The sequence below is a fragment of the Aotus nancymaae genome, unplaced genomic scaffold (genome assembly GCF_030222135.1).
Source record: "Aotus nancymaae isolate 86718 unplaced genomic scaffold, 86718_ANA_hifiasm-v0.15.2.pri h1tg000033l, whole genome shotgun sequence".
Lineage (NCBI taxonomy): Eukaryota > Metazoa > Chordata > Mammalia > Primates > Aotidae > Aotus > Aotus nancymaae.
This window is the reverse complement of record NW_026988447.1, coordinates 60,337,046-60,350,778: the sequence shown is the minus strand read 5'-3', so window position 1 is coordinate 60,350,778 and position 13,733 is coordinate 60,337,046. Positions and strand designations below refer to the sequence as shown.

Below are 13,733 nucleotides of genomic sequence, written 5' to 3'. Positions count from 1 at the left end.
GAGGAGGAATACTGTATATTTAAATGCATCTGTTGTACAACTGCTGAGTTCAGAGTACTCTAGCAAGGGGTGGGTAATCACACAGATGGTGTGCTTCACGACCAAAACCACTTGCTGTAGATGCCACATTCAGAGAGAACATGTAAATACTTGGCACAGTTGTGAGAGTTTTCAGAGGTGTTATATTCATTTAGAGAGTTACAGCTTTGATGGTGACAGCTTCTCATTTTGGGCTAGCAGGATTAATTCTTCCTTTCTTATTTTTACTCTTGACATTCCAGAAATTGCCTCAATTTCCTGATCTAACTTGAGTTCAAAGAGTTGTGTTTCTCTTATTTCCCCCTTATTTAAAGAGGATTACTGTATCAACAAGAATGGTGGCACAGAAGGACTGGGTGACCAGGAGTGCACTGGCCATGTGCCACCGTGGCGTTTTTCAGGCCTACATCGTGTGCCTCCTCACATTCCAATAAATACCACCAACAGCCAATGGCACTGTTTCTTATTGCCTTTCGCCCCAAACTTGCTATAAAAAGCATCAAGTTTTTAAATGTCTGTTTTCTCTGAACATTCACTTGCCCACCCACCTATTTATTGAATAGACTAACAATTGAGAGCTCGCTAAGTGTAAAATATAATCAGTCTCCAGCTCTCTCTCCAGGATCTGAACCTCCCAGCCAAACTGTGACAAAGTAATAAAGCTGGGGATGGGGCACGATTGAGAAAGTCTAGAAGAGACAATGGATGAGGTATACCTGAAAGAAGGGAGACGATAAAGGACAGCAAGAAGTGGCACTGGGATCTGAGAGAAGTGACTGACAATCGAGATATAGTGTGACAAAATACAGGTCAGGTTCAAGACACTATTCAGAGAAAGCTCGTTTCTGAACATGCAATTTTTGTGGCTTTTGGTTTTTACTACAGATATTGATGTGGCCGCCTAAAGGAGCAACACAGGGCTGGACACTGGGCAAAGATTAAAATGACACAGTAGCCCTCCTAAATAAACCTACAGTCTAGGCAAGAACATAGACCCATAAACACATATATTATCAAATACCATCAAATAAGAAAATAAAGAGAGCTAGAAACAATAGTGTAATAGAAATGTAGAGGAGTGGGTGGATAGCTCATTGAGTTGACAACGTCAGGTTTTATGAAGGAAATTGCATTTATACTTGGCGTAACAGCATGAGATGTTCAGCCCAAATGAAAGAGGAGAGAGAAGGGCACAAAGTTTCCGATGTTCATTCCTCCTAATTCTATAGCACATGGTATGGTGGCTGCCACCAGCAACATTTATTAAATGAATGAAGATGATGGTTTGATGAAACTTAGTAACATAAGGCTCAAACTTCAAGAACAAACTTGAAGTTTGCAACATCATACTATAGACTGCATTCAAATGAAAAAAAAAATGGTGTTGAAAGTATATGGGCCAAGTGTGGTGGCTCATACCCGTAATCCTAGTACTTTAGAAGGCCAAGGCAGGAGGATCGCCTGAGCCCAGGAGTTCAAGACTAGCCTGGGCAACATGGCAAGACCCTGTCTGTACTAAAAATACAAAAATTAGCCAGGTGTCATGGTGGGCACATGTAGACCTAGCTACTGGGAGGCTTAGGTGGAAGAATGGCTTGAGTTCAGGAGGTTAAGGCTATGGTAAGTAGTGTTCACACGACTGCACTCCAGACTGAGTGACAAAGCAGTAACCTGTTGAAAGAAAGAAAAAAAAGGAAAGAGGGAAGGAAGGAAAGAAGGAAGGAAGGGAGGGAGGAAAGGAAGGAGTGAGGGAGGGAAGGAGGGAGAGAGGAGGTAGGAGGGAGGCAGGGAGAAAGAGGAGGTGGGAGGGAGGGAGGAAGGAAGGAAGGAGTATTAGTCCATTTTCATGCTGCCGATAAAAACATGCCCAAGACTGGGCAATTTACGAAAGAAAGAGGTTTAATTGGACTTACAGTTAGTTCCATGTGGCTGGGGAAGCCTCACAATCATGGCGGAAGGCAAGGAGGAGTAAAGGCGTGTCTTAAATGGCAACAGGCAAAAAGAGAGAGAACTTGTGCAGGGGATCTCCTTTTAAAACCATTAGATCTCATGAGACTCACTTACTATCACAAGAGCAGTGCAGGAAAGACCCATCCTCATAATTCAATCAGCTCCCACCAGGTTCCTCTCATGACACATGAGGATTGTGGAAGTTACAATTCAAGATGAGATTTGAGTGAGGATACGGCCAACCCAGATCAGAAGGGAAGGAGGGAGGGAGGAAGGGAAGGGAAAGGAAAGGCAGGCAGGCAGGCAGGCACAGTATACAACCAATGAGCAAAAAAACAGTATAGGAAACAAAACTAAAAAGAAGTGAGCTTAGCCAAAGGAAAAACTCTGTTAGGGAAATAGTGTAAGTCAGAAAAGTAACTTGCATTAAAAATAAAATTAGTTTGATTTTTTTAGTGCGATTTTAATTTTTTTCATTTATATATTTTCTATGGAAAAGTTAGAAAAATGAAGCAAAAAAACAAAACGCACTCCTAATTCCAACAGCTAGTGTCAATTACCCAGACACAACCACTATTAACCCGTTGTTCTTACTTTAAGACATTTATGATAATATTTAAACGAAACATAGGCTAATATTTATCTCTAATGTACTTTTTTCTCCTTAGTATTATATTGTGAAGAAAGAGATTACTAAGAAAGTGAAAGAAATTAGAAACAATTCTCATTTGATTTAGTACAATTTTCTGAAATATCTAAGATGATGGGAAATTTCTAGAAGTAAGTAATTTCTAGTTAACTTTTCCGAAATATTTTTAAAGACACATCTGTTATTCAACTAACAATGACTTAAATCAATTAAAAAAAATTTAGTAAATTCTTAAAATTAGAAGGCTGGAGGGTGGCAGCAGCACCCATGTAGTAGCTCCCTGGTGTCATCAGAGGCCCAGGCTCTTTTTCTCTGTCCTCATCCTCTATCTGTAACATGTTAGCTTGCTCCCTCAAGGCCCCAAAACGTCTGTTCCAGCTCATGTTCATGTTTAAACTTGTGGCAACAAAATAAGAAGGAGGTGTGACATTAACTTGTCTGTTCCTTTGATCAGACAAGCAAAAGCCTTCCCAACCGTCCCTCCTGACTTTACCCAGCCGGCAAACCTGCTTCTAATTGTTCAGAACTAGGCCACATGACCACCTTCAACTGCAAAAGAGGCCGGGAAACTGAGAACACAAGTATGGAGACATTGTTATCAACTATGAGCCGTTGCTTGGGGCTGAACCTGTAGCGGCACCAAACAAAACCAGGGTTCTGTTAACAAGGAAAGAGAGGAAAACGGACATTAGGTAACCAACTTGCCTGCCGCACATCGTAGTAAAATCTATGGCAGTTAGTGAAACCCACCTAACAACCTCACAAGTGTATATCAAATGCTTCCCATTCTTGAGGGAAGAACGCACAAGCTTCCAGCTCGTGAGGGAAGAACACGTAAGAACACACAGGCAGTAACGCACAAGCTCCCTTCTCACCGCACTGCCAGTTTTTACTGTCCTGTATGTTTCTTCAGGCTTCTTCTGTCCTCCAGAGCAGGCAGCCCATGGACCAAATATGGTCTGGTACTAATTTTTTGTAAAGTTTTATCAGAATAGACGTCCTAATTCATTTGAATAATATTTGCAGCTGCTTCATGATTGTTGGGACAGAGACCACGTGACCTCAAAGTATTTTATATCTGGCCCTTTGGAGAGAATAGTTTGTCAACTATATACACATACTTAAATTTTCTGATGGCAAGGTCCCACCCTACATTCTCTTGTACCTACATGAGCATATTCCTGGAGAGATAGGAAGTACTCCACAAACAGCTCCTCACCAATAGAAACGGAAGGATTGATGGGCTAAGAAATTCTGGCATAGTAAGTTATATATAGCTGGTGCTTCATTAAAGTTTGTTGAATTAATTCAGGAATTAACTAAGTAATTGCCTAAATAAGGCAAGATGCTCCAGTACTCAGAGTGTGGGTTGTGGATCCAAACTTCCAATATTCAAATGCTGTGTGTCCTAGGCAATAAACCTAACCTCTCTGTGCCTCAGATTCCTCCTGAATTAAACACACACACACATGCTTTAACAGACTGTGGAGTACTTAGAACAACGCCTGGCACAGAATAAGCACTTAAAAAATACTAGCTATGAAGAAAATGATGAAGAAGAGTTTATTTTTATATAGGGTATTATTTTTATTTTTCCTTTCTTTGTGGCATATTTTGAACCCATTCTGTAAAAAGGTATGGACAGAATCAAGAGAAATTTCTCCCTTTTCCTGGCGACAATCAAGTTTGAACCAAAAGAAGATTTGAGGTAGATGTTGCAGGGACACCCAAGGACGTAATTGCTAGTAACAGGGTCAGAGAATAAACCAGCACACAACCGCGGAGGGGAACCGAAAAGTCAAGCATGTCAACACAACACGACTGAACTCTGCCTCTGCTGATGAGGTGTCAGTGCCACAGACGCGGTGAATGGCAGGGGAGCTCTTTCATTGAACTGTCAACTAATGAAGTGGTGAGAAATTAGCAGGCCCTGTAATTTACACGCTAATTCTCCCTAATGCCACCTGGGGGCTTCCTGCAGGCAGAGGAGCAGAGGAGTGGAAAATAGTGTCGTCCAGCCAGCAGCAAGCCTGTGCTGCTATTCTATCTTTGCCAAGCAACACAGCAGACCAGCTTGTTTCCATTCACCATTCAGGGAGCAATTGGCAGACTTCCCCTAGAATGTGGGCAAGCCTCAGCTATAAGAGCAAAATGAAGACAAAGAAAAGAATTTTAAGTCTTACACCTTTTTGCATTTTTTGTATGCGCTCTCTCTCTCTCTCTCCCTCTCTCAAAGTTGACTCAGCGGGCAACCCTCTACCATTTCCTCAACCTTGACATCTCCCTCTCACCACAAGCATAAGTCATATAAAATTGGTTACTAAATTCAATGCTCTCCCTGAAACAAAATTCAGAAATAAAATGAGTAATGCATTGCTATCACTGCACTTCTAATCATTATTTAAAGGAGCTTTATTTTTCTTTTAAAGCTTTAACATATATTCCTCTAATAGAAATGTGGCTCTGACCACCAACCTCCTCCCTGGAGTCTCTTGTTACAAATGCAGCAACAGCTCTCTCCCCAAAAAACGCACGCCAAGGGAAAACAGGAAAGGACCGTCGTAGTGTGCTGGCATCTTTCAGGCAAGAGGCCAAGTCCACGCTGAGGAGACAGTGTATGATTGTATATAAAACTGCCTCCCATATTATAAACATGTATTTCCTTGGACATCCTCTGGGCTGCCAAATGAATAATGCTGCATTTTAGTTATCCCTGGTAAGCTAGGGCTAATTTTAAGACCATTAGGGAAGGTGAGAATGTTACCATCTTCTTGGTTTCTCTAGGGTCACAGTGTAATTGTGTGGTGGGAGAAAGGGGGCCCTGGGGATGGCATAACAGTCATTTCTCATTACCTCCCACTTGCTTCATTACGTCTGTAGACAGCGATTGCCCATGTGTGGATACTTCCATTACACAGAAGGATGTAATGTGCTATAGACCTCGCATGGTTTTCAGAAAGGGAAAAGGCTGTTTATTCCAGGCACATACCTATCTTGTTTCCATGGGCCATGCCACAGCAATGGAAAGTGACATAAGGAATAGATAAATAGGTAATCAATACAGAAAAACCAGGCCCCATGTGTGCTTATACCCAGTGGGATATTTATGTGTATATCACTAACATATACAACTTTACATAAAAGGCAAAACGCTCACTTACAAATCCACCAAATTTTACTTTAACAAGCAGATTCCCTTATTTAAGTGCACTATATACAGGCTTCTTTGTGTCACCTTTCTGGACTGGCATTTATCTTATTCTCATTCACAGTCTCTCTCTCTCTCTCTGTGTCTCTGTGTGTGTGTGCGTGCACGCGTGCATGTCTCATACACACAAATACAAAGAGCTTCCTTATTTGCAAGGATGAGTCCTAGAAACCATGAAATATAGAAATACGATTTTATATTTTTTCTTAGGTATAAAAAGCTGCAACTAGATTATAAACTAAGGGGAATTGACAAGATGGAGAATTATAGAGCGTTAAAATCAGGAATAAATATTAGAGATTATGTATAATGGAAGTGCCCAGACTTTAAAGAGAAGAAAACCCACCTCTCCCCAAAAGCTAACGAGTTGCCTAAAAAGAGATGTCCATGATGGTATAAATCTGTGATGCTACATACTTTAGCCTACTCTTGGGAAGACACAATGATGTCAGCTTACTACAGGTTCATTTAATTCAGTATTACCTTATTTTATTATTTCAAGGAACACTTTTTTTTCTAACTGCAATCTTATCAACATCCTATGGAACTATTATACCACAGGAGGGGAAATCCTATTTTATTAAAGTCTCATCGCTTTTGGCAGATTTTTATATACTGATAATTCTCAAATTGTAGCATGCATTTGAGTCACCTGGAGATCTAATTCTTAGCAATCACTCAGAACTGGATAGGGCTGGGGAATTGGAAAACAGTACTGAACAAGTGTTCCTGATGTAGTGCCTCGGAAGGCTACTTTGAGAAATACCGATCAACACATATGCTCATTGTCTGAATTCATCAGGAATTGAACCACAGATTCTTACCAAGAGAACTTCACAGTTAACAGGTTGGAAGTCGTAGGGAGGTTGACAAAGTTTATCCTGAATTACTAGGGCTTTTGAATATGAAAGTGAGTATACACCTCTATAAATTTACCAAAACTGATGGTCCCTTTAACCTTTACACCTGGCTGTAAGAGTGCATCGCCTTCACTACGGGACACGTCCACTCGCTTCACTAATCCAACTTTGTTCACTTATTCATACAACATTTACAAATCACCCCTACATGTCCGACACTGGCTGAAACACTGGGAATAGCCAGTGAAAAGAAGTGACAAAAATCCTTGCCCTTGTTAGGAGGAGAAAGATGACCAAACATAAACATAGTAATAGTAAATGTTATGGTAAGTTAGAAAGTGGTAAGTGTTATGAATGATGGAGCCGGCTAAGCAGGATCGCCAGTGTGAATGGCCGGGGGGTGTACGAGAGCTGCAATTTTTGTAAAGGACAGTAGAACCATTACTAAATGAAAAGTGACATTTGAACAAAGTCTTAAAGAAAATAAGCCAGGCAGCCTTTAGGTATGTAGAGTAGGAGTCCTCGCATAAAGAACAGCCGGTGCGAAGGGAGCTTTCTCCTGTGGACCAGGAGCCACCGGAGGGTGGGTGGGGGCCGCAATCTGGAAGGGAGAGGAAGAGATACCAACCACAGAGGCAGAAAGGACCGGATCCGTCCAGGTTTTCACTTTTACCTCGAGTGAATCGAGAAGCTATTGCAGCATTTTGAGTAGAGAAATGAGGTTACCTAACAACATTTTTAAAAGATCTGAATTTATTCAGAATTTCTTAAATGTTGAATGGATTTCTAGTCCTGTGCCAGCCACTGGGCTTGAGGCCAGGTATACAGAGATGAACTCTACAGCGTCCTTGCCCTCAGAGCTCTCAAAGTCTCTGGGCCTCTGGTACAGATCATTGCTGGTCAATGTGTGAACATTTAAAAATCTATTGTCCTTGCCCCTTAGATAACCAGACCTCTGCCCGGTGTTTACTTCAGATATTCAGCATCTACACATCTCCCTGTCCTGGAACTAGAGCAGGAAGTCCTCCGGTCAGATCAGGAAGGATGTCAGGTGTTCAGCTCTGCCCTAAACATATTATGTGGCCCTTGATGAGACATTAGTTCCTTATTTTTCTCGGCTTTTCCATCTGTTTACACAATTTTCCGCCAAAGTATGTTTTTTTAGTTCTGATGAGATAACCAGCACTGAGAGCTTGAGGGTGTAATGGAAAACTGACAATTTTAATTTTCCCTCAAATTATCATACTCTAAAATAAATAGAGTTGAGTAACTTCTCCAGTTATTCATTCTGGCAGCACTGCTTCAGCTGAAGACCGTCTACAAGTTGGCAGGCCAGAAGTGATGAGAAAATGATCTTAGTTCCTAGAGATAAAACCTGCTAGTTATCAACAACTGAAATTCTGAGAGAGGGTCTACTGGGGAAAAGCCATTTGCAGCAATAATCTCCTTTTAGAATTTTAACATGCTTGCCTCCTGCTAAATCCTTTGTGTTGAGGAAGAATTGCCCCAAATGCAATTCTAAATGATCACACTTGGCTTGCTCACCTCACTTGTCAGTCATCAAAAGATATATGAGATGAAACCTCTGTTCTGAAGAAATAGAAAGTAAAAGGACAGAGCTTAAGGAATGTCATTCAGTAATCCAGCATTACTATCAGGGCTGTGTTTGCCTTCAGTGTGCATACGCAGTCTTTATGAAGAGCAACACTATTTTTATCAAATGCTTATGATGTAACCTCACAGAAGTGGGGAAGTTGGGGGATTTGGCAGGCAACTGGAAAAAGAGAAATGCAACACAATGCTATTTCAGCCTGAGGTCTACTTTGGAGCTAAGCTACTCCAGATGTTTTTCTTTTGTCTTCATTTAATGGCTCTCCTAAATGCAATGACTTAGTATCAGCCAAGGCAGCAAAATTTACAACGTACTAATTAATAGCAAGATGCTTAGCTAAGCGATTCTGTCTCGGAGTATGTAATTATATTTTTAGGGTTTTAATTTTTTTTTCTCTTACCTTCCTTCTGCCAGATTTTACCAGAGGAATAAGGGAGTATTAGGAACATAAAAAAAAATCTCATGGCTGAAGCATGATTAATTTTACCTAAGCAATAAGAAATAAGCTATGCTACTTATCCTTAGCCATAGTTACAGTAGTTACATCAGTTATGAACTCCAAAGACAAGTTGTACAAGGAGCAAGAAGGGCAACTCACCAAGGATAACTATAGGTTATACCTACATATATAGCTTGTTCTCACCATTAGCACCATTATTTACCAACTTATTTTTTTTAATTAGAGGCAAAATTAGTTCTTTTTGCCTGTTAGACTCTTGAACTTCAAATTATCAGTAAAATATGTTGCTGCACCTGCCCTGCCAATCCCCAGCCCTGGATCAATCCAACCATTAACTTTCTCAGCTCCTGCTTCCAGGCAGCTGAGCATGGACAGAGAAAAATCACATAACTCCATTTACTGGCACTCTGACAAATCTATGTTCTCCAGCATCAGCTGGGCCCTCTGTGCTACTGGCGGGCTTTTTATTTGTCCCCAGTCAGCTCAGGTTCAGATTTCCCTCACAGCTGTTCCAAACTATTAACATGCTCTACAATCCCCTCATTCTAAGCGGATGACCTTACTCATATATCACAGACAAAATAGAGCTCCTCTTCTTCCCCTCCGTCAGCAAACTGACCCATGAGGACATCTAGCTTCTCCCTCCCTTTCTTCTAAGTCAAAGAAGAGTAATCTCTTCTAATCCCTGAAGTTATAGAATATTGGACACGATCTCCTCAGGCATCTTCAGGGACCTCATTACATCGGGCATGTCCCCTCACGCTTTGGTGTCTTTAATCCATGACTCTCTGAATGCTGCTTTCTACATTTCAGTCTACACATTTGCTCAACTTTTTCCTGGTCACCACGTGTGAGCATGAATGTGTGTGAAGACACACACACACAAACACACACAGAGAAGCTCAATTCTTTAATCATTTCAGTCTCTCACTCATGCTGCAAATTGCCTTGTATAGCAATTATCTGTTTACATGACAGTTTTCAACTGGTCCAGTGGTTTTTAATCGTTGTCGTGTCACAGAACCCTTGAAAATCTGATTAAAGAAATGGACCTTCTCCCCAGAGACATGCACATACCTACACACACACACACACACACACACACACACACACACACGTACATACAATTCCAGGTTGCTCACGGACCCCCTCTAGGAAATGTTACTGTTGTTCATCCATATTCCAGTTCTACTCCTCTTCTGGGCACACTGGAGAATTACACTTCTTTGCTGACTTAAGTCACAGCTTTGGCCAATGAGGTGCGAGTGGAAGTGTTCGGAACCTTTAAAAGCCTGTATGCAATTAGCCGTGCTTTCTCTTTTTGCTTTGTCACCAAAACCACTGTGTTCCAGATAGTAACTACTCTGTCCGCTTGGGTCCTGAAGAGAAGAGGATGCAGAGCAGAGCCCTTAGCAACCTGCAATGGCTGCGGAGAGTGAGTGAGAAATGAACCTAGTGGCTTAGAGCATCTGGAATTGGGGGATGGTCAGTTACTGTTGCAGGACCTAGGCTGTCCTGCTGCATAGCAGAGCACTCTCCATGCGACATGAAACCATCTATGTTGGAAAGCTCCTATTCAGGGGAGTTAAGCTATCCTCCTTCCTTTTCTTAATTAAGTTCCTTTCACCTACTATTGCTACATTTTGTTCTCTTTATCAAACGAATCTTTCCCTGGTTCTTCCCAGGACTCAAATCTCAGCTCGTATGTTACTTCCTCAGAGGTCCTCCTTGGCCTCTTTCCTGCCCCTACCCCAGCCCCAACCTCTATGATTCACATCAACCATTTCGGTTTTTTGCAAACTGCATCACAGCTTGTAACAATCTTATTTATTTTCTCTTACTCTTCAGTTCTGAATTCACAATAGAGAATTTTTGCTATCAAAAATGATTCATAGATAACTAGTGTCATGCTACTTTCATATGTGAACTGAAGAAAATGGAATGCATTCAAAATATGGACCTTGTTCATTTGTTTAATATGATTAAAAATAGAACCATGAATGCTCTATAGAAAGTCACGTATTTTACATTTTTCAGAACTACATTAGTAAAAGAAAAGACTTTAGCTAAAAATATTGGACAGATGTCCACACGTTTGGATGTGCATCAAGAACAAACCACTGAACCTTGGTATTTACCCAGTCACCATGAAGAGGTCAGCTTGACATTTGGGTTTCTTTTCAGATAGTTGTGGCCAACAGCTCTTACAACCTTTGATCCCAACCCAGTTAAATAGTAGTTTTTGTTAGTCACTGATATACAGTTTTTGTTTTTAAATTTTTGCTTCTTAAATTTTTTCAGTATATGCACCAAATGGTCTTTCTTTATAACAATAGCAATAATTAATCCCAAAGTTTTAGAAACTATTGAGTAGCTAACCCTTTGTTCTGCATCCAGGGATATAGGTATAATATCTTATCACAGTAAATAATCAATTCATACCTGTTAATGAATGAAATCAGTATTGTAAAATTACCAAATAGTTCTTTCGTTTGACTTTAATATATATAACTAATGACAATAAAAGATAGCAACTGTTCTAATTTTAAAAGCCAAAGTTTTAGTCTTATTAGTTTTAACTGTCTGCAAACATGTTTATTCCTTAAGAATTTCAGGTCTGTAGGACTTAAAATCAGCATGTAAGTTTTCTATTTTCATTGCCTTTGTAAATGTGTTAAACATTACTGACATTTGAGAAGAAATTCAGAAGCTATGATAACTTTTCTTCCAGCATATAATAGATTTGGAAACTATTTTCTAAAAATCTATCTCTTCAAATATTTAATTACAAAAGCAGAAAGCTTTAGGATCCTCTTAATTGTTAGAATAGGATAGAAAGTCTTGATGAGAACAACCAAACAAAATGTTTTAGAATTGCTATAGAAGTAAGCTTGATTTGGAAACAAACATGATCTTATTTTTGTTTCTTTCTTAAACTTTTTTGTTTTCTTTATATTCTCTATGTGGTAGGGTATATTGCCAAATAGTGTCTCTTAAAATGTTTCCTTATCTCTTATGTTAAATCTGAAGAGACAGGTAATAGGTACATTTTTCAACCTATCTTTTACAAAAATTCTCATGTGCAATTTAAAAATAACATGAACTTTCAGGATGGGGTTAGGTGTCTCTTCTCTCTTTTTAGATTGTCTTCTTTCAATTAACTAATTTTTAAAAAGTGGTTACCTATGATCTGCTATTCTGTTTCAAGAGAATATGAGTAATCAGATGGTACTTAATATCTATGACATTAGACATGCAGATGTGTGTGCACACACGTGTGTATTTGTAGGGTAGAGGGCTTTTAAAAATAATTTTGCACACAATGCAGGACATCTCTCAATTCCTCATCACTGCATCACGACCTTCAAATAAAAATTACAAATGATTCTTTTCTGTTCTGCTAGAAAATTTCAACCAAACACATTAGTTTCATAGAAATAGTTACCACAGAAATGCAAAGGGGACAAATAACACTGAATTATGCTATCAAAAAATTGCAACTACAGCAGGGCAGAATCCAGGTTTACGTTTAATAATGCTGACTGTATGTATTCTTGACTTCATGTATATTCTAAACTGAATGTTCTGAGTCTCAAATTGGAAGGTACTTCACTTCCAAAAATAACACATCTAAATGAAAATATTTTAGCAAGCATTCCAAATGAGGAAATCAGTACATGCCAAGAAAGTTTCATTTGTACAAAAATGGTAAAATTTAATAAAGGATTCAAATAATGCCAATTACTTTTCTTCATTTCCTATAAAATTTCATCTTTTAACGATATACCAGGGTAATAAACGCTGTTTATGACTTACTTAAATTTACATAGTACTGCAGCATAGTAATGCCCTGTGAACTGCAAAAAAAAATACATTTGCAATAGTATTGGTCATGAAAATAGTGGGGAACCTTTACAATTGTGAGAACGTACAAATGTTCTCATTAAGGCAGTATTAACCCAAGCAACCACTGCGTGTGTGTCCCCTCAAATGCCTCAAAATTCTGGAATGCTCATGTGAAACATGTGAGTGCACAGTATTTCCAAATTTCAGCTCACACAAAATGTCATTGTATGAAATGAAGGAAAGGTACATTTCCTGCACAAGATTTGCAGACACCTTGACTCATAAGAGTAAATGCTGCTTCAGGTTTTGACATGTCTTTCATTTAATTTGCTAATGCACTTATTTTGAAATAGTGTTCTATGACGACATTTAGGGTAACATAAACTTTTATGTTTATTAATGAAAAGAAGATCATAGGATAAATCTCCTAAAAACGTTTGGCTCTGTTTTTAGCTTGTTTGGAGATTGTACTTTAAATACTGAATTGCCACCAAAGCCTCTGGTAAACGTGAAGGTAGCGCTCAAGCTCTTGCAGCCTTTGATCTTGTCAATTAGTTTTATATGAGAGAAAAAGTTTTATCAGTCAACTGCAACTTTATAATTTTAGGAAGAAGTTACTTTAGAAGATGAATACATCCTGTGTTCTAAAACCAAAGTAACCCTATTTTTAAAAATAAGACACTGATATAGATCGGATAGTTGTGGCCAACTGTTCTTACTACCTTTGGCCCCAAGCCAGTTAAACAGTCATAAATCGTCAATTTTTATATGCATAATATAACATTTAACTTACGTTAGTTACAAAACATAACTCCTGGTTACCAATATTATCAATAGAATCTGATGAAGAGAATAAAAAAAGGGAGGGGAGAGAGAAAAATAAAGAATCCTCTCAGAAATAGGACAGAATGTTAGTCACCTCTCTACACCTTCCTCTCTGAAAATATCAATCCTATGGTTTCAATAGCCTTCTATTTTACCCGGTTTTAGCAAAATTATAATCAAAATTTTATCTGAATTCATGTATTTCCTAAGTGAGCTTTCAGATTCAGTTTGGAAAAACGGAAGAGCATGGGTTGTGGTGTTGAATAGGCAAGATTCAAAGCCAA

General features: G+C 39.2%; 1 protein-coding gene across 1 annotated transcript in view; it reads right to left on the bottom strand.

The window, feature by feature from the left end:
- The window catches only part of CXXC4 (CXXC finger protein 4), a 448,834-nt gene extending 438,835 nt beyond the window's left edge, over positions 1–9,999 (bottom strand). Inside the window, exon 1 of the mRNA XM_064384048.1 lies at positions 9,904–9,999. The gene's annotated coding sequence lies outside the window, so the exon portion shown is untranslated. The remainder of the gene's footprint in view (positions 1–9,903) is intronic.
- Between the last annotated feature and the right edge of the window lie 3,734 nt (positions 10,000–13,733).